The sequence below is a fragment of the Chenopodium album genome, chromosome 27 (genome assembly GCF_948465745.1).
Source record: "Chenopodium album chromosome 27, dcCheAlbu1.1, whole genome shotgun sequence".
Lineage (NCBI taxonomy): Eukaryota > Viridiplantae > Streptophyta > Magnoliopsida > Caryophyllales > Amaranthaceae > Chenopodium > Chenopodium album.
Window position 1 is genome coordinate 16,406,506 of NC_137860.1, and position 20,952 is coordinate 16,427,457.

The 20,952-nt window shown below is 39.3% G+C and overlaps 1 non-coding gene across 1 annotated transcript; it reads right to left on the reverse strand.

The window, feature by feature from the left end:
• Positions 1-2,324: 2,324 nt before the first annotated feature.
• Positions 2,325-2,431, reverse strand: LOC145621823 (small nucleolar RNA R71). Its single transcript, XR_014108618.1, has one exon. It is a non-coding gene; the product is annotated as a small nucleolar RNA R71 (small nucleolar RNA).
• Positions 2,432-20,952: the final 18,521 nt, after the last annotated feature.

Sequence of the window (20,952 nt, forward strand, 5' to 3'; positions counted from 1 at the left end):
ACAATTAAATCAGCGCTAATCTAGTTGCAGAGCATTAAATCAATCAATAGGAAATTAATCTAGCATTGACAATTAACAATAATAAATTACCCCTTCACATTATTTATGGATCCCCACAAACCCTAGAAAGAAAACTACTCAGACATAATTAAAACTAAACTAATCAAACCAATTAAAGGAAGCATGATTAAAAACAATAAGCAATTAAGCTAAGTAATTAAATAAAAGAATTAAAGTAAGCAAATAAGAAATAATAATATCAAAACTCATACGAAGAAAATAGTATAAAAACATAAGCAAAACCCAAAGTTCCGTCGTAAACTAAAAACTAAATACTCCAAACTAAATAGCAGCAAAACTAAGATAAGAAAAGAATGAAAAGTCAACTCTAACCAAAAACTAAACTCCAGAATAAAGCTGCAAACTAATTTTTAAAACAAGACTAAAAGCCTAATCTCAATCTAAGTCCTCAAATATATATATATATATATGCGTGATTCTTCAACAAAGCTATAAAATTCGTAAACCGACATTAAATAGCTAGAGTGAGGCCCACGAAATAAGGCAGCTATAATATATTCTTCATCCGATCGGGCCGATTGCTTGGAGTAAACTCGGGCTTGACTCTTGAGCGTGGAAATGATTGAACCTCTAACTTTGGCCCAATTCTTCTTCCTTAATTGGTCCATAATAATAACTTGTAAAATCTTGGGCCTTTTCATATACCGAGCCCTTAATCACCGAACTAAATTTCTTTAACTCGGTCTTGTGCTTTAAATATACGGTCATAAAAATACAATCCCTCTCCAATATCTTCATAGTGGTTTAATAAGCTCGGGAATCGTCATAAATCTGCAGATTCCTACAAAATAATACCAACTCTACAAAAACACTAGAAAACGTACATTAGTAATAAAAATAGCTTCGCAGAGCTCAAATTAACACAAATATGACCGTGGGACGGGGAATAAAAATATATATAAAATAGACTCATCATTGGGTGTTAATTAGTTGAGCTTAAGTGGTTTAATTGCTTAGTTCTTGTATATGGCCATTGCTAGAACTATTGTCCAAGCTTTCTCAATGAAGGATCGAGAGATGAACTTGAGTTAGCTCCCTTATGCTTGATTGACTTGAAATGCCATGAGAATAGGAATTTCTAGTCAAGGGAATGTTTATGTCATCGTGATTATGCTTTAACACTTGTTTTATGCTTTGTAACCACGAGAGTAGGTTGTATTCATGATTCAAGTAATCCCTCTAGTTTGAGAGAGTAGTTGGGTGCTTTAGATGATTTCCCCTATTATACCCCTTATTTTACCTTGTTTATGCATGCTAATCGTTATTTGTGATGACGTTGAGTGGTATAACCCGAGCCCTAGAATCCTCTAAATATTGTTAATTCCCCTAGCTTTAGTTAACTGGAACTAGTACTTGTTATACAAAACCAAACCAACTTCGACTTCGCTTAGCTTATTTATGCGGTATTATTTTGGTGGTTGATTCAACGCCTCTCTTGGGTTCGATCCTTTCTTACCCTTGCTATTAGCTAGTGAGACCAAGATAGGACTTATTCTTTGGTAGGCTCAACGACGGCCTATCAAACTTTTGGCGCCGTTGCCGGGGAGGCAAAGTCACATTGAATGTATTATTGTTGAATGAGTCGAAGTGTGTGAATTTTTGTATCATAATTTTTCTTATTTATTTGTGTATATTTGTGTTTTCATCTTGTGATAGTCATTGCTAACGTTTTTCTTAGCTTTGTTTGACTTTGCATGACACGGAAGAGTAAGCAATCATCGCTTATTCCCGTTGATCCGGAGCTACATAGGACTTTGAGAAATGTCAGGAGACTTTTGCAAGGCACACCCGAGTTCTCCATTGTGTATTCGGATTCGGATCTGGAAGAAATCTTTTCAACCGACGAAGAAGAGAACATGGGTGACATCAATCCTGCTCCACCATTGCTACGAGATTATGATCACCCCAATTCCTTCACACTTCGGAGTGGCATACGTCTCCCCACCACTAATGCAAACAATTTTGAGCTATCGCCTCAACTCATCCGTATGATACAAGGTAATCAATTTGGTGGGAGTTCTCATGAGTGTCCTTTTGCTCATTCGGACAACTTTCTCGAATTGTGCACCACCATCAAGCAAAACAACATTATGGAAGAGTTCATCCGTATGCTCATGTTTCAATTCTCCCTCCATGACAAGGCAAAGCATTGGTTGAGAACGGTGGAAGAGGGATCATTGACAACATGGGATGAAGTCACTAGAGCTTTCCTTGGAAAATATTTTCCACCCGAAAAGACCGTTGAGCTAAGGAGGAAAATCACCAAGTTCAACCAAGAGATTGATGAGACTTTGAGTGAAGCTTGGGAGCGTTTCAAGGACTACATTAGAAAATGCCCACACAATGGTTTCACATCATGGATCATTGTTCAAAGCTTTTATGATGGTCTTACTCCTACTTCAAGAGCCAATCTTGATAACGGGGCCGGTGGTAGCCTTAAAAAGCTATTGGTGGATGAAGCATATAAAATGATTGAAGAAGTGGCTAAGCACTATGCATATGGGGGTGATAGAAGGCAACCTCAAGTAAAGAAGGCCGGAATCCACGATCTTAGTGCAATAGACCTTAATGCATCAAAGTTTGACATGCTAGCTCATAAGCTAGATCAAGCCACTCTAACATCTCCAAACTCTTCCTCACAACAAGTCATGTCTTGTGAGACTTGTGGAGGAAACGATCATATGTCCTCTTATTGCTACTCAACTAACCAAGAGCAAGCGGCAGCAATTGGGCAAAGAAATGAGCCATACCCCCAATCCTACAATCAAGGTTGGAAACCCCAACAAGGTACGGGATGGAAGCAACAAAACCAAGGGCCCCCCCAAAATAGCTACAATCAAGGCCAAAACCAAACCCAAAACCACTACTACCAACCTCACTCTCAAAACCGACAAGCTCCATATCGCCATCCCAACCAAGACCAACAAAGGCAATAATATAACCAACCCGCTCCCCCACCTCCTCAAAATTCTAGTCTTGAAGCCGCACTTGAGACCTTCATTCCACAACAAGGAAGAAGCAATGCGGATATGCAAGCAAACATCCAACAACTTCAAGCACACAACAAGATAATTGAGAATCAATTGGCACAAATAGCACAACAAGTTGGGTGTTCACAGCCCGGGGTCGTAACCTAATGACACCTTGTGCAATTTTTATTTCCGGGCGAAAAAAGGTCAACATCTCGGCAATTTTTATTTCCGGGCGAAAAAATGTCAAAAAATTCCAAAATTGAAGGCTATAATCCACACTTTTAAAGGAATTTTGAGGTTACGGGGCCCGGTGGCGAAAAGTCATGAGACCCTAGGGAATACGTCTTAGGGTCATATAATGATGTTGGAAACCATATGTGATCATTATATGTTGCCATAAATGTCCGTGGTAAACTTGAGGTCACGATATCGGTGCAAGTTTGGAACGGGTAAATTGACTGTTTAAATGCATATTGGATGGTTGGACCCACCCAAATAGACTCCCATGGTGTATTAGGGTCCATGGTAAGCATCTCGGCATTTTTTATTTCCGGGCGAAAAAAGGTCAAAAAATTCCAAAATTGAAGGCTATAATCCACGTTTTTAGAGGAATTTTGAGGTTACAGGGCCCGGTGGCGAAAAGTCTTGGGACCTTAGGGGATACATCTTAGGGTCATATAATGACGTTTAGAACCATATATGACCCTTATATGTTGTACAAAATAGCCGTGGTAGGCTTCAGTTTACGAAATCGGTGCAAATTTGGAACGGGTAAATTGACCGTTTTGAAGAATATTGGATGGTCCCACCCACTCAATTGGAATCTCGGAGGTTATTAAGAACCATGGTAAACATCTCGGCAATTTTTATTTCCGGGCGAAAAAAGGTCAAAAATTCTAAAATTGAAGGCTATAATCCACGCTTTTTGAAGAATTTTGAGGTTACGGGGCCCGGTGGCGAAAAGTCTTGAGACCCTAGGTGATACATCTAAGGGTCATATAATGACGTTTGGAACCATATATAACCATTATATGTTGCCATAAATGTCCACGGTAGGCTTGAGGTCACGATATCGGTGCAAGTTTGGAACAAGTAAATTGACTGTTTAAAGGCATATTGGACGGTTGGACCCACCCAAATAGATTCCTAGGGTAAGCATCTCGGCATTTTTTATTGAAGGGCAAAAAAAGGTCATAAAATTCCAAAATTGAAGGCTATAATCCACGCTTTTTTAGGAATTTTGAGGTTACGGGGCCCGGTGGCGAAAAGTCTTGAAACCTTAGGGGATACATCTTAGGGTCATGTAATGACATTTGGAACCATATATTACCCTTATATGTTGTACAAAATAGCCGTGGTAAGCTTTAGTTTACGAAATCGGTGCAAATTTGGAATAGGTAAATTGACCGTTTTAAGACATATTGGATGGTTACACCCACTGAATTGGACTACCGGGGGGTAATTAGGAAGCATGGTAAACATCTCGGCAATTTTTATTTCAGGGCGCAAAAAGGTCAAAAAATTCCAAAATTGAAGGCTATAATCCACGCTTTTTATTGAATTTCGAGGTTACGGGGCCCGGTGGCGATAAGTCTTGAGACCCTAGGGATATATCTTAGGGTCATATAATGACGTTTGGAACCATATATGACCATTATATGTTGCCATAAATGTCTGTGGTAGGCTTGAGGTCATGATATCGGTGCATGTTTGGAATGGGTAAATTGACTGTTTAAAGGCATATTGGATGGTTGGACCCACCTAAATAGACTCCCAGGATGTATTAGGGTCCATGGTAAGCATCTCGGCATTTTTTATTTTCGGGCGAAAAAAGGTCAAAAAATTGCAAAATTGAAGGCTATAATCCACGCTTTTTGAGGAATTTAGAGGTTACGGAGCCCGGTGGCGAAAAGTCTTGAGATCCTAGGGGATACATCTTAGGGTCATATAATGATGTTTGGAACCATATATGAACATTTTATGTTGCCATAAATGTCCATGGTAGGCTTGAAAGGACGATATCGGTGCAAGTTTGGAACTGGTAAATTGATTGTTTAAAGGCATATTGGATGGTTGGACCCACCCAAATAGACTCCCTGGGTGTATTAGGGTCCGTGGTAAGCATCTCATCATTTTTTATTTCCAGGGGAAAAAAGATTAAAAAAATTCCAAAATTAAAGGCTATAATCCATGCTTTTTGAGGAATTTTGAGGTTACGGGGCCCGGTGGCGAAAAGTCTTGAGACCCTAGGGGATACATCTTAGGGTGATATAATGACGTTTGGAACCATATATGACCATTATATGTTGCCATAAATGTCCGTGGTAGGCTTGAGATCACGATATCGGTGTAAGTTTGGAACGGGTAAACTGATTGTTAAAAGATATATTGGATGGTTGGACCCACCCAAAGAGACTCCCATAGTTTATTAGGGTCAATGGTAAGGATCTCGGCATTTTTTTATTTTTGGGTGAAAAAAAGGTCAAAAAAGTCCAAAATTGAAGGCAATAATCCACGCTTTTAGAGGAATTTTGAGGTTACGGGGCCCTGTGGCGAAAAGTCTTGAGACCTTAGGGGATACATCTTAGGGTCATATAATGACGTTTGGAACCATATATGACCCTTATATGTTGTACAAAATAGTCGTGGTATGCTTCAGTTCACGAAATCGGTGCATATTTAGAACAGGTAAGTTGACTGTTATAAGGCATATTGGATGGTTCCACCCACTCAATTGGACTCCAGGAGGGTATTAGGAACCATGGTAAACATCTAGGCAATTTTTATTTCCGGGCGAGAAAAGGTCAAAAAATACCAAAATTGAAGGCTATAATCCACGCTTTTTGAGGAATTTTGAGGTTACGGGGCCCGGTGGCGAAAAGTTTTGAGACCTTATGGGATACATCTAAGAGTCATATAATGACGTTTGGAACCATATATGACCCTGATATGTTGTACAAAATAGCCGTGGTAGGCTTCAGTTTACGAAATCGGTCCAAGTTAGGAACGAATAAATTGACTGTTTAAAGGCATATTGGACGGTTGGACCCACCCAAATAGACTCCCAGGGTGTATTAGGGTCCATGGTAAACATCTCGGCATTTTTTATTTCCGGGCGAAAAAAGGTCAAAATTTCCAAAATTGAAGGCTATATCCACTCTTTTTGAGGAATTTTGAGGTTACGGGGCCCGGTGGCGAAAAGTCTAGAGACCTTAGGGGATACATCTTAGGGTCATATAATGAAGTTTGGATCCATATATGACCCTTATATGTTGCCATAAATGTCCGTGGTAGGCATGAGGTCATGATATCGGTTCAAATTTGGAACGAGTAAATTGACTGTTTTAAGACATATTGGAAGGTTCCACCCACTCAATTGGACTCTCGGAGGGTATTAGGAACCATGGTAAACATCTCGATAATTTTTATTTCCGGCCAAAAAATGGTCAAAAAATACCGAAATTCAAGACTATAATCCACGCTTTTTGAGTAATTTTGAGGTTACGGGGCCTGGTGGCGAAAAGTCTTTAGACCTTAGGGGATACATCTTGGGTTCATATAAGGGCGTTTGGAACCATATATGACCCTTGTATGTTGTACAAAATAGACGTGGTAGGCTTCAGTTTATGAAATTGGTGCAAATTTGGAATGGGTAGATTGACTGTTTTATGGCATATTGGATGGTTTCACCCACTCAATTGGACTCCCAGAGGGTATTAGGAACCATGGTAAACATCTCGGCAATTTTTATTTCCGGGCAAAAAAAGGTAAAAAAATTCCAAAATTGAAGTCTATAATCCACGCTTTTTGAGGAATTTTGAGGTTCAGGGCCCGGTGGCGAAAAGTCTTGAGATCTTAGGGGATACATCTTAGGGATATATAATGACGTTTGGAACCATATATGACCCTTGAATGTTGTACAAAATAGACGTGGTGGGCTTCAGTTTACGAAATCGGTGGAAATTTGGAATAGGTAAATTGACCGTTTTAAGGCATATTGGATGGTTCCACCCACTCAATTGGACTCCCAGAGGGTATTAGGAAAGATGTTAAACATCTCGGCAATTTTTATTTCCGGGCGAACAAAGGTCAAAAAATTCCAAAATTGAAGTCTATAATCCACGCTTTTTGAGGAATTTTGAGGTTACGGGGCCCGGTGGAAAAAAGTTTTGAGTCCTTAGGGGATACATCTTAGGGTCATATAATCACGGTTGGAACCATATATGATCCTTGTATGTTGTACAATAGATTAGGTAGGCTTCAGTTTACGAAATCGGTGCAAATTTGGAATGGGTAAATTGACTGTTTTAAGGCATATTGGATGGTTCCACCAACTCATTTGGACTCCCAGAGGGTATTAGGAACAATGGTAAACATCTCGACAATTTTTATTTCTGGGCGAACAAAGGTAAAAAAATTCCAAAATTGAAAGCTATTATCCACGCTTTTTAAGGAATTTAGAGGTTACGGGGCCCGGTGGCGAGAAGTCTTGAGACCTTAGGGGATACATCTTAGAGTCATATAATGACGTTTAGAACCATATATGACCCTTATATGTTGTACAAAATTGCCGTGGTAGGCTTCAGTTTACGAAATCGGTGCAAATTTGGAACAGGTAAATTGACCGTTTTAAGGCATATTGGATGGTTCCACCCACTCAATTGGACTCGCGAAGGGTATTAGAAACCATTGTAACCATCTCGGCAATTTTTATTTCCGGGCGAAAAAAAGACAAAAAATTCCAAAATTGAAGGCTATAATCCACGCTTTTTGAGGAATTTTGAGGTTACGGGCCCGGTGGCAAAGAGACTTAAGACCCTAGGGGATACATCTTAGGGTCATATAATGACGTTTGGAACCATATATGACCATTATATGTTGCCATAAATGTCCGTGGTAGGCTTGAGGTCACGATATCGGTGCAAGTTAGGAACGGGTAAATTGACCGTTTATACGCATATTGGATGGTTGGACCCACCCAAATAGACTCCCAGGGTGTATTAGGGTCCATGGTAAGCATCTCGACATTTTTTATTTCCAGGCAAAAAAAAGGTCAAAAAATTTCAAAATTGAAGGCTATAATCCACGCTTTTTGAGGAATTTTGAGGTTACAGAGCCTGGTGGTGAAAAGTCTTGAGACCTTAGGGGTAACATCTTAGGGTCATATAATGACGTTTGGAACAATATATGACCCTTATATGTTGTACAAAATAGCCGTGTAGGCTTTAGTTTACGAAATCAGTGCAAATTTGGAACGGGTAAATTAACTCTTTAAAGGTATATTGGATGGTTGGACCCACCCAAATTGACTGCCAGGGTGTATTAGAGTCCATGGTAAGCATTTCGGCATTTTTTATTTCTGGTCGAAAAAAGATCAAAAAATTCTTAAATTGAAGGCTATAATCCACGCTTTTTGAGGAATTTTGAGGTAACGGGCCCGGTGGCGAAAAGTGTTCAGACCTTAGGGAATACATCTTAGGGTCATATAATGACGATTGGAACCATATATGATCCCCATATGTTTTACAAAATAGCTGTGGTTGGCTACAGTTTACGAAATCGGTGCAAATTTGGAACGGGTAAATTTACCGTTTTAAGGCATATTGGATGGTTCCACACCCTCAATTGGACTCCTGGAGGGTATTAGGAACCATGTTTAACATCTCGGCAATTTTTATTTCCGGGCGAAAAAAGGTCAAAAAATTCCAAAATTGAAGGTTATAATCCACGCTTTATGAGGAATTTTGAGGTTACGGGGCCCGTTGGCGAAAAGTCTTGAGACCCTAGGGGATACATCTTAGGGTCATACAATGACGTTTAAAACCATATATGACCATTAAATGTTGACATAAATTTCCGTGGTAGGCTTGAGGTCACGATATCAGTGCAAGATTGGAACGGGTAATTTGACTCTTTAAAGGCGTATTGGATGGTTGGACCACCCAAATAGACTCCCAGGGTGTATTAGGGTCCATGATAAGCATCTCGGCATTCCGTGTGAAAAAAGGTCAAAAAATTTCAAAATTGAAGGCTTTAATCCACACTTTTTGAGGAATTTTAAGGTTACGGGGCCCAGTGGCGAAAAGTCTTCAGACCTTAGGGGATACATCTTAGGGTCATATAATGACGTTTGGAACCATATATGACCTTTATATGTTGTACAAAATAGCCGTGGTTGGCTTCAGTTTACGAAATCGGTGCAAATTTGGAACGGGTAAATTGACCGTTTTAAGGCATATTGGATGGTTCCACCCCCTCAATTGGACTCCCGGAGTGTATTAAGAACCATGGTAAGCATCTCGGCATTTTTTATTACCGGGCGAAAAAAGGTCAAAAAATTGCAAAATTGAAGACTATTATCCACGCGTTTTGAGGAATTTTGAGGTTACGGGGCCCGGTAGCGAAAAGTCTTAAGACCCTAGGGGATACATCTTAGGGTCATATAATGACGTTTGGAACCATATATGACCCTTATATGTTGTACAAAATAGCCGCGGTAGGCTTAAGTTTACGAAATCGGTGCAAATTTGGAACGAGTAATTTGACCGTTTTAAGGCATATTGGATGGTTCCACCTACTCAATTGGAATCCCGGAGGGTATTAGAAACCATGGTAAAGATTTCGGCAATATTTTTCCCGCCGAAAAAAGGTCAAAAAATTCCAAAATTGAAAGCTATAATCCATGCTTTTTGAGGAATTTTGAGGTTACGGGGTGCGGTGACGAAAAGTCTGGAGACCCTAGGGGATATATCTTAGGGTCATATAATGACGTTTTGAACCATATATGACCATTATATGTTGCCATAAATGTCCATGGTAGGCTTGAGGTCACGATATCAGTGCAAGTTTTTAACGGGTAACTTGACTGTTTAAAGGCATATTGGATAGTTGGACCCACCCAAATAGACTACTAGGGTGTATTAGGGTCCATGTTAAGCATCTCGGCATTTTTTATTTCCGTGCGAAAAAAGGTCAAAAAATTCCAAAATTGAAATCCACGCTTTTTGAGGAATTTTGAGTTTACGGGGCCCGGTGGCCAAAAGTCTTGAGACCCTAGGGGATACATCTTAGGGTCATATAATGACGTTTGGAACCATATATGACCCTTAAATGTTGTATAAAATAGCCGTGGTAGGCTTCAATTTACGAAATCGGTGCAAATTTGGAACGGGTAAATTGACCGTTTTAAGGCATATTGGATGGTTCCACCCACTCAATTAGACTCCCGGAGGGTATTAGGAACCATTGTAAACATCTCGGCAATTTTTATTACCGGGCGAAAAAAGGTAAAAAAATTCTAAAATTGAAGGCTATAATCCACTCTTTTAGAGGAATTTTGAGGTTACGGGGCCCGGTGGCGAAGATTCTTGAGACCTTAGGGGATACATTTTAGGGTCATATAATGATGTTTAGAACCATATATGGCCCTTATATGTTGTACAAAATGGCCGTGGTAGGCTTCAGTTTACGAAATAAGTGCAAATTTGAAACGAGTAAATTGACCGTTTTAAGGCATATTGGATGGTTCCACCCACTCAATTGGATTCCTGGAGGATATTAAGAACCATGGTAAACATCTCGGCAATTTTTATTTCTGGGCAAAAAAAGGTCAAAAAATTCCAAAATTGAAGGCTATATCCACGCTTTTTGTGGAATTTTGAGGTTACGGGGCCCGGTGGCGAAGAGTCTTGAGACCTTAGGGGATACATCTTAGGGTCATATAATGAAGTTTGGAACCATATATGACCCTTATATGTTGTACAAAATGGCCGTGGTAGGCTTCAGTTTACGAAATCGGTGCAAACTTAGAAACGGGTAAATTGACCGTTTTAAGGCATATTGGATGGTTCCACCCACTCAATTGGACTCCCGGAGGGTATTAAAAACCATGGTAAACATCTCGACAATTTTTATTTCTAGGTAAAAAAAGGTCAAAAAATTCCAAAATTGAAGGCTATAATCCACGTTTTTTTAGGAATTTTGAGGTTACGGGTTTCGGTGGTGAAAAGTCTTGAGACCCTAGGGGATACATCTTAGGGTCATATAATGAAGTTTGGAACCATATATGACCATTATATGTTGCAATAAATGTCCATGGTAGGCTTGAGGTCACAATATCGGTGCAAGTTTGTAATGGGTAAATTGACTGTTTAAAGGCATATTGGATGGTTGGACCCACCGAAATAGACTCCAAGGATGTTTGTAGGGTCCGTGGTAAGCATCTCGACAATTGATGGGACAAGAAACGGTAGGTCGTTGGGCTACCTCCCCACCCAATCAAACAATATTTATAACTCAACAAACCCCTATGGAAGTGTAGTGGTAAGTCGAGATCGAACCCAAAGGAATGGAAATTAAATGTATATTGCCTAGTGTCAAGCTAATCCGAAGTCACATGCGGGGTTTGTGGAAAGGACTAGAGCTAGAGCTAATCAATGCAATAAACTTGTATAAAATCAATATAAAAGACACTAGGGGAATGGAACCACATGTAATTGTAATGGAGAATGGTAATTTGGGAGGTCAAACCAACTAAGTCAAGTGATATGAAGGAAGATAAATCATGTATCCAAAAGAGCATACCAAGATATTTCTCCTAGAGGTCTAACTTGCGCCAACTACGCTAAACACTAACTAGGAAATGTCACAATGTACCTCAATCGAGAAATTGCAAGTTACTAATCAATGGTCCGTATCATAGCAAGCTTACAATGCAATCTAGTGCAACAATTAAAGATGGCCAAGTTTCAATCAATTACACACATGCACATGAATTATCAACCAAGTTTAATCATATCATCAACTCCATTAATTATCCCCAAATTACTCTAATCCATCACCCATACATGCTTCACCATTACCCTAGCTAGAAAACTACTCACTAGCCATTGAAATTAAGATCAAAACTACACTAATCATCGATTTCATCATCAACATATTAGAAATCAAAGATCAAATCAACAATCAATTTAACTTCAATCAAACATCAAACAAACTTCAATCAATCAACAATAATATGAAAAACAAATGAAATCAACTAAAAACAAACTTATATTGAAATCAAAGATGAAGATCCTTACAAACTTTGATCAAAAGATCAATAACAATGGAGAATTCTTAAACAATCAACCAAAAACCATGAGTTTCTCTCTCTTCAATCCTTGAGTTTCTCTCTCTAAAATCTAATAAAAAACTAGCAATTGAAATCTATTGTAAAACTTCTTATCCAAATATAGATGGAAATAACTATATATACAAAGAAGAGGTCGGTTTTGACGCCCAAAAATAGACCCACGCCGGTGCGGTCGCACGTAGGAAAGAGAGTGGCACGCACGGGAAACACACCCAGATAGGTTCGCCCGCACGCACCAGATGTGCGGCCGCACTCGACATATGTGCGGCCGCACACTCCCCGAGTGCGCCCGCACCAATCTGGGTAGAGACCCTCTCTTCTTTTCGTCCTATATCATGTTGTGCACACATCCTAGATGATGGTGATGGAGGACAAGTTAGGCAGCAACTTCCTTGGAATTCTTGAAGAATATATGCCATGAAAAGAGCATAGCCAAGGTCTTGAAGCTTGCTCCTCGGATCCCCCTTGACTTGAAATTCTTTGCACAAGCATAAGGCATGAAAAGCAATGAAAAACCATGGAGAAGAAGCTCGGGAATTCTTGGACAATCAATCACAACCTACAAACACAGGAGAAAAAGAAAATAAATGGGAAAAATAACAAGTAAACTAGAAAATGCACAAAATTGAGAAACTAACTATGAAAAGCATAACATGAAAAAAATAAGAATAAAACTAAGGAAAACTAAAGAAAAGAGTAATAAAATGAAATGAAATTCATCAAAAAAGAGATCAAATGAAAATGAAAACAAACCTTTGCGGAATGAACTAACATAAAGACTATAATGCAAATGAATGAAAATCTTTCTCAAGTAGTTAAGGTATGCACTTTTCAAGATATCTAAGGTTGATTGAAACATAAGGTATGCTAGGCATAGGAACTAGACATCACAATCCACGTTCATCCCAAACAATCTTACCGCGTTCTCCCCACTAGTCTCAAATCTCCCTTAGTGAGTATCCCAATGATTCCTCAAAGGAACCGGAAAAAGAATTTTATTTAGGCTACTCGACAATCTCGACTATGCATCCCCTTTCCTTAGGCAATGACCCATGATGCCCTCCCTCAAATAGTGACTCAACTATCTAGGTGGAAAGGTCTTTCCCCAAGGTTGTAACGTAAGGCATAAAGGGTGAAGGTAGGCTAAAATTTAAAATTTGGTGATTTTCCTAAAAATTGAAGCAAAAGGGTGATCAATCCTTAACACCACAATCAAGAAATTACCAAACAAAAACAACACCCCCAAGCTTACTAGAAGCTATACTCACAAAGAAATATATACAAAAAGCGTACAGGCTTCTCCCCCAAGCTAAAATGAAGCATTGTCCTCAATGCTTAGAAGGAGAAAAGAAAACAACAAAATACTTTTGAATTTTTCACTTTTTTCAATTTTTATTTTTGTGTTTTGTAATTGAATTTGCAATGTCCTTGCCTTTTACTTAATTCGGACGGCTTTTTCTATTATGCAACTTATTAGTCCATGCCTTTTATAAAGTAGGGCGGCTTTTTCTCAAATATTTTCCATTATTAACAAGGAAAATGATATCACAAACTTGCATTCATAAAAACTAAAATTCCAACTCATCTACCACATACTCCATCACAAACGATCATTTTGCTTCACAAAAACCAAGAATAGAAAGAAAATGAAACAAAAGGTCAAAGAACTAAAGATGTGGCTTAAAAATAAAGGATAAGGCTCAAATGGTTGCAAGAAGGCAAATGTAAACCCAAAAATAAAGAAAATAACAAAAATGAAAAATACCACGTACCCCGAAAAACGTGCCTTTGTCCTTCCTAGATAGTTCGGTCTCGGGTTTAAGAATCATACATCAAGCTTTATTAGATTAGGTTTGCATAGTCAAGGATCTATGCCGCTCATACAAAGAATGTTGAAGGCTACAAAAACAAGTAACCTCACAAGGATGTAGCAAAAACTCACTAATGGTGTCAAATTGACTATAGGGAGCAACTACCAAGCATGCCACAAACAAGTAGAATCCGGCTTCATGATCCTTCTAGTTCAAACCAACTACCCTAGCATACACCTATCCTAGAGACAACCCAACATAGTCTCAAACCGTGCATACCTTTACAACCTAGGAAGAAAATCATGCAAAAGACAAGTCCAATGTACAAAGTTCAATTCAAAAGAAAAATGAAAAATAAGGCCTCAAAATCATACCACAAATAAGAAAAGAAAAATAAAAGGAAATAAAAGAAAAGGAAAATAAAAGAAAATAAAAGAAAAGTAATGGAAACATAGAAAAGGAAAATAGGAGAAATAATAAGAAGTGCACTAGAAAGCAAGTTAAACACATAATAATCCCAATCGACAAACAACTGATCGATCGACATCATCGTCATCGATCCCAAACACATTACGTGTTAACAAGCATCCATCCTCAAACCATTCAACTTCCCCTAAACTAATCCTATTCTATGCAACCAAGGAAAATAAACAGAAAAATAAGAAAGATCTCACCGGGCTCCAAGCTTAGCAAAAATAAACGAAGCAAGTAGAAACCACCTCGTCGCATTCCATATCCAAAAGCTTCTTCAAGAAACCAAGTGAGAAAAAGAAAATAAAAGAAACTATAAACAAAGAAAATGGTTAGTAACTTCAAAACAAAGAAAACGAAACAACAAATAAAAGGAAACTAAACTAAGCAAAAAGTTTATACAACTAAGGGAAAATAAAAGCTAAACTAATCAAAGAATAAAAAGAATAAAAGAAAGGAAACTAAGAAAGCAAGAAAGTAACTAAACTAACTAAAGAACTAAACTAAACTAAACTACAAGATTTGGATTTTTGGGAATTTGGATCAAATTGTTTTGGATTAAAGGGATTTGGATATTAGGGATCAAACACAACAACAACATCACAAGGAAAGCATCATCACAAACAACAAGTATCCAAACAAATTGGGCAAGCATACTAGCTACAAGGAAATTAGCCTAGAGATCAAGAAAAAGAGGAAATCAAACAAGAGGAACAAAAATAAGCATGCAAACAACTAAGGTATGTACACAACAACAAATATTGGTCACCGAGCATAGCATTAGTTCCCCCAAGCTAGATAAAAATACATCTCAACAACCCAAGGAATACAAAACAAGCATAAAAAATATAAGGGATGGAGGCAAAAAGCACAAAAAGCACAAGGGAACTAATGACTACTACCATCACCACCACCACTACCACTACCGCTAGGCCCGGCCCCATTGGGGTCAATGTTGCGCTCGGAGTCATCGAAGGGATGAGGGTAAGGCTCCCATCCTCCGGTATAACCCTCGGGCCACCCATAGTGCCCCTTGAAAAGATTTTGTTGCCAAGGAGCAAGAGGGGTGAAGTTATCGGGCAAGGTTAGTTCGTAGGGGTGGTTTTCATGGACATGGGGGGTAGTTAGGATCACCCCTATAGTCACTTCCACCCGGAGCCTTGTAATCATAGTTACCATGCTCATCCGGGTAGTAGCGACGCTCGGTATCAGGGTCAGAAGGACCCAACCAATATGGATGCCCATATGAAGGTAGATGACCTTGTTGGGGCGGGAAGTACGGATAGTTAACCGGGGGAACAATGTTCCCGCGGTCAACTTCCGCATCATAAATTTGTTGTTGTTGTGCAAACATACCTTGTTGCATTTCTTGGATACCTCTCAATTGTTCGTAGATAGCCCCAAAATCTTGATCATGCATGCCGTCCAAATGGATTTTCAATCCACTCATTTGCTCACTAAGAGCCCTCATGTCGGCATTTTCATAAGCATGTTGCCCTTCTTGTTGTTGTTCTTGAGGAACTTGTTGTTGTGGAATTTGTTGTTGTTGTTGTTGTTGTTGTTGGGCTCCTTGGAGCTCTTCATCATCATCTTCATCATCCTCATCGGAGTCGAAGTTGGGACGCCGAAAAGACCTAGGGACATGCCACACATTGTCGGCGATCCGGGCCAATGAAGTCAATCCAGGGTTAGGCAAAAAGCACCAATGCTCATTGTTCCTTAACCACTCATATCTCCCATCCCTCTAGTTCTTGGAGATGAATTGAATTTGACCCAATTGCCTCAAGTCGAGGTATAGGGTGGTGTTGTCTCCAATCTCCTTGCAAAAGGGAAGATATGCTTCAAGGCGAAGGCGAGTCAAGAGCCTAGTCACCATGCCTTCGCAAGGAATCTCTCCCGTGCTCCGGCCACAAAGATCGACACAATATTGGGCGAAAATGTACCCCAAGTTTAAACGGCCCACATACTCCGAGCGAGTAGACAACCATAGCACTTTGAGCTCAAGCTTGCTCATCTTCCCCAACTCTTGCTTGGGGAACACCACATAGCCCAAAAGGCGGTGCACAACCCTAAGGCAAGGTTGGTACACCGAAGAGATCTTGGCTTTGTTGGTGATGAATACATTCCCACCCGAAATGTCTTCCCACCAAGAGTTATGGTCGTACTCCGGGAAGATGTAGTGTTCAACGTTCAAGATATCCCCATGGGGATCAAAGTCCAAAGCCGCGTTGAACTCTTCCAAAGAATGATCGAAGTAGAGGTTGAATATTTGGAAGCGCACCCTATATTGACCTCCCAAGGGCACAAGCTCCAAGGTAGCCAAAAATTCCAAAGTTGGCTCCTTGTAGGTGCGATAGGCATTGTTGATGAAAGAACCCATTAGTAGATTCAAGAGCAAGGACCGCACATCATCATCTATCCCCAATTTAACCATATCACGCTGGAGATAGTGGCGGGTTTGTTTAAGGGTTCTTTCTTCCTTCAATTGTTAGTAGAAGGTTTTTTGTTCGTTTGTGAAGTTTTTCTTTTTGGGAAGAGAGGTGGGTGGTCGTGTTTGAGAGGAAGAGGGGTTTGATGTACTTGGCCTAGAAGAAGTGCTAGGCCTTGAAGAAGTACTTGGGAGAGGTTCCTCGATGACAAACATCGGTCTTTCTCTTTTTGGTGAGTTTCTTTAGGTATTTAGACATGTTTGAGGCTTTGGGAAAGGTCACCAATAACAATCAAAGAGCAATACCAATGAACCAAGAACACCACACCAAAATCACAACTTACTACCAAATTCACCAATTCACAACTTCACACTTCCTTCCACCAAATTCAATTCCAATCCAATCAAAACACCAATAATCCAAGAAAAACTCCTTTCAAACTATCCAAGAACAACCAAAAACCAATACCAACAATCAACACTTACTACCCAACTTCCAAAAATCCAACTCACAAATTATCAACCAAAGATGATGAAAATTGGTACAAAACCAACAAACAACACAATGTTATGCAAAATCAATTAACAAACATCACAAAATCACATCCAATATCAAGATCAATCATCAAAAATAACAAAACCCATACTACACTAATCATGCTCATACAAAATTTCAATCTTAGCAAAATTATGATATAATTGACAAAATTAAAGCAAGGATAAGTGATTATACCATACAAGATGCAAGATTAACCAAGTTTGAGCCACCAATTTCAATCCCAAACAAAAGCCCCAAATTTCTGTCACCAATTGTAGGAGAGAGAATGAGTGAAATTTGGGTCAAAATGTGAGGAATTTTATGTATAGGAAGGTTTGTGAGTGAAATTTGATGAAAATGGAGTGATTTTAGTGAAGAATTGAAGGATTTTTGAGGGTGAATGGTGAGTGAGGGGTGCGCAAAAGTGAGGGTTTTGAGGGAGGATATGCGTGAGGAAGAAGAGGGGAAATGATGAAATGAAGGGAGGAAGGAGGAGGAAGAAAGATAAGGGAGCACGGCAAGCAGGAGCGGCCGCACCTATCGGGTGTGCGCCCCCACACGCATCGTGTGCGCCCACACCTGATGGGTGTGCGGCCGCACACTTTGCTTCCCCTTCTTTTCTTTCTTTTTCTCTTTTCTTTGATACTTACTGCCTATTTCGGTGCGCACATGAATCATGATGGTGATGAGGAACACCATAGGCAGTAGCTAAAATCATTTTTCAAGAGCTCAAAGTTGAAGATTCATGTGCTCACCACAAAAATTCACTAAGTATCAATTTCCTCCAACCTTTAAAACATGAATTTTCTATCTTACCTCTCTAAAATTCTTACCCCTTTTACCTCAAATTTGGATTGGAATCGAACAAAATTATGATATGTGCCACGAACACCTTCCATTCACCATGCATTCTTGAAGAAATCCAATCCCGCAAAATTCATCCTAAAAATCTAAACAAGTAGAAAAGTGAAAGAAAAGAAAAGGTAATAAAAGAAACAAAAACAAGAAAACTCAAAAATCAAAAGAAAAGTTAGAATCTCCGGGTTGCCTCCCGGGAAGCGCTTGCTTAAGGTCCTAAGCTCGACCCTTCCTCCAAATCATGGAGGGTCAAAGAACACCACCTTCTTCAAGGTAGTTGAAAGAGCAAAATCTTCTTCAATCTTGAGCAACTTCTCATTGTTGCTTGATGAAACCTCCACAAAATTCTTCTCAAATTCACTTTTCTCTTTTCTCAATTTCTTTCTTTTTCTCAATTTCGTTGAATCACGAGCCTTTTTCTTCGGCTTTTTGTTCAATATAGATGGAACTTTATCATCCAAAACCATAGAGACTTTCTCTTCTTCTTGAGAATTAAGCTCAAACCAACTTGGAATCTCAACTTCCTCATCATCTTTTAGCTTGGGAATCACAATTTCTTCTTCACTAACCTTCATGCTATCAAAACTTGCAAAAACATCATCAAAATTCTCAAAAGCATTGTTAGTAGAAGAATCAATCATGCATATATTGCCAATAGAACGAGAAAGACTAGCACATGCTATATCTTACACAAAAGATAGAGACTCATGCATTGGTTTCAACTTAAAACTCTCTTCTAGCTTACCACATCTCAAAGTAATGCGGCCTGCTTTCACATCTATCAAAGCTCCCGAGATAGCTAAGAAAGGTCTCCCTAGAATGATTGGAATATGCTCATCTTCCTCAATATCCAAAACCACAAAATCTACGGGAAAAACAAACTCTCCAATCTTAAGAGGGACATCATCAACTCTCCCCTTAGGAAACTTAATAGAGCGATTGGTCAATTGAAGGGTTATATTGGATGGTTGAAGCTCACATAGCTCAAGTATTTTGAAAACCGAATAGGGCATGATACTCACACTAGGCCCTAGATCACATAGAGCATTCTCAAACATCATTTTCTTAATCTTGCAAGGAATTGAAAATTTTCCCGGATCCTTCATTTTCTCCGGAAGCTCACCATAGACAAGAGCAATAAAACATTTCCCTCCTTCCACCGAATTGCCCTCTTACAATCTTCCTTCTCCTCTAGTATCTCCCTAAGAAACTTGGAGTACTTAGGCATTTCGGGAATTGGCTCGGTAGAGGGTGTGGAAACATGAACTTCCTTAAGAACTTCAAGGAACTTCCCAAATTTCTCATCCATTTTGAACCTTAAGAATTTTAGGGGGTGTGGTAGATCAGGAAATCTCTCTTCCTCACACATCTTTTCAACAACACTTTCTTCTTTTTCCTCATCCTCACAATAGACTTCCTTAGACTCAACCCTCTCAACTTCATTCTCCAAAGCACTTCTCTCATCTTCTCCCTCCATTGAACAAGAAACTCCCTCACTAAGGTCACTCCCACAACTAGTGGTAATAGAATACACGGGTTTCTTCGGTTCAACACCTTGGGAAGGTATAGAATAAGGACTAGCATAATCCTTAAGAGTGTTTGCTTGTTGGGTTATTTGAGTCTCAAGCATCTTATTGTAAGTCATCATTTCATTGAACTTCTTATCACTTACCGCCATAGGTGTTAATGATCTTGGTTTGATTATCAATTAATTCTTCCAAATTAGTCCTAGGAGAAGAAAGTTGTGAATAGGAATTTTCACCTTGAGTCTTTGGAACAAATCCGGGTGGGGTACCTCTTTGAGCATTGTTTTGAAAATTGCCCGTTCCTTGATTATTCCAAGTACCCCTATTTTGATTTTGACCATAACCTTGATTATGGTTACCACCACCTTGATTATGGTTACCATTACCTTGGTTATGATTTTCATAACCTTGGTTTCGATTACCATAGCCTTGGTTTTGATTACCATAATTTTGGCTTTGATTTTGGCAGCTATAACCTTGGTTATTATGGTTACCACGAGAACCTTGATTCCCTTGGTTCCTATAACCACCACCATGATTATAGTTGTCAAAATTGCCTTGGTTTTGGTAATTCCTATTCCATTGGCCTCTTTGATTATCAAACCTTTGAACATTGTTGTTTGACACAAAATTCACAGGCTCACACTCATTGTTATCAAACTCATCAACATATTCATTATTGCAATTGCTAGAGTCATGATCATATGATCCACATGCATCACAAAACAAACAACCCATAGGCATATTATGTGAAGTGGGAGGGGTTTGAGAGTTAGAAGAAGTACCTCTCCCTTTAAATTGGGAGGGAAGATTTGAAGCTTGAGAAGAGGAAGAAACACTCTCCAACTTGGCTTTGATTGCGGTCACCTCCTTTCTCAAGTTTGTCATTTGAGAGGAAAGATTATTAATGGCATTTAGATGGTCCACTGAATACAACGAAGATTGCTTGCTTAGCTTGAAAAATCTCTTTCCCCATCTTTCCAATCTCTATAGTAGGTCACCACATCTTCTATAATGTCCACAACTTCTTCTTCGGTCTTGTTCATGATAGGACCACCGGCCCCTCCATCAAGGCATGACTTGCCTTGAGGACTCAAACCACCATAGAAGATTTGGATCACTTGGTATGTCGGA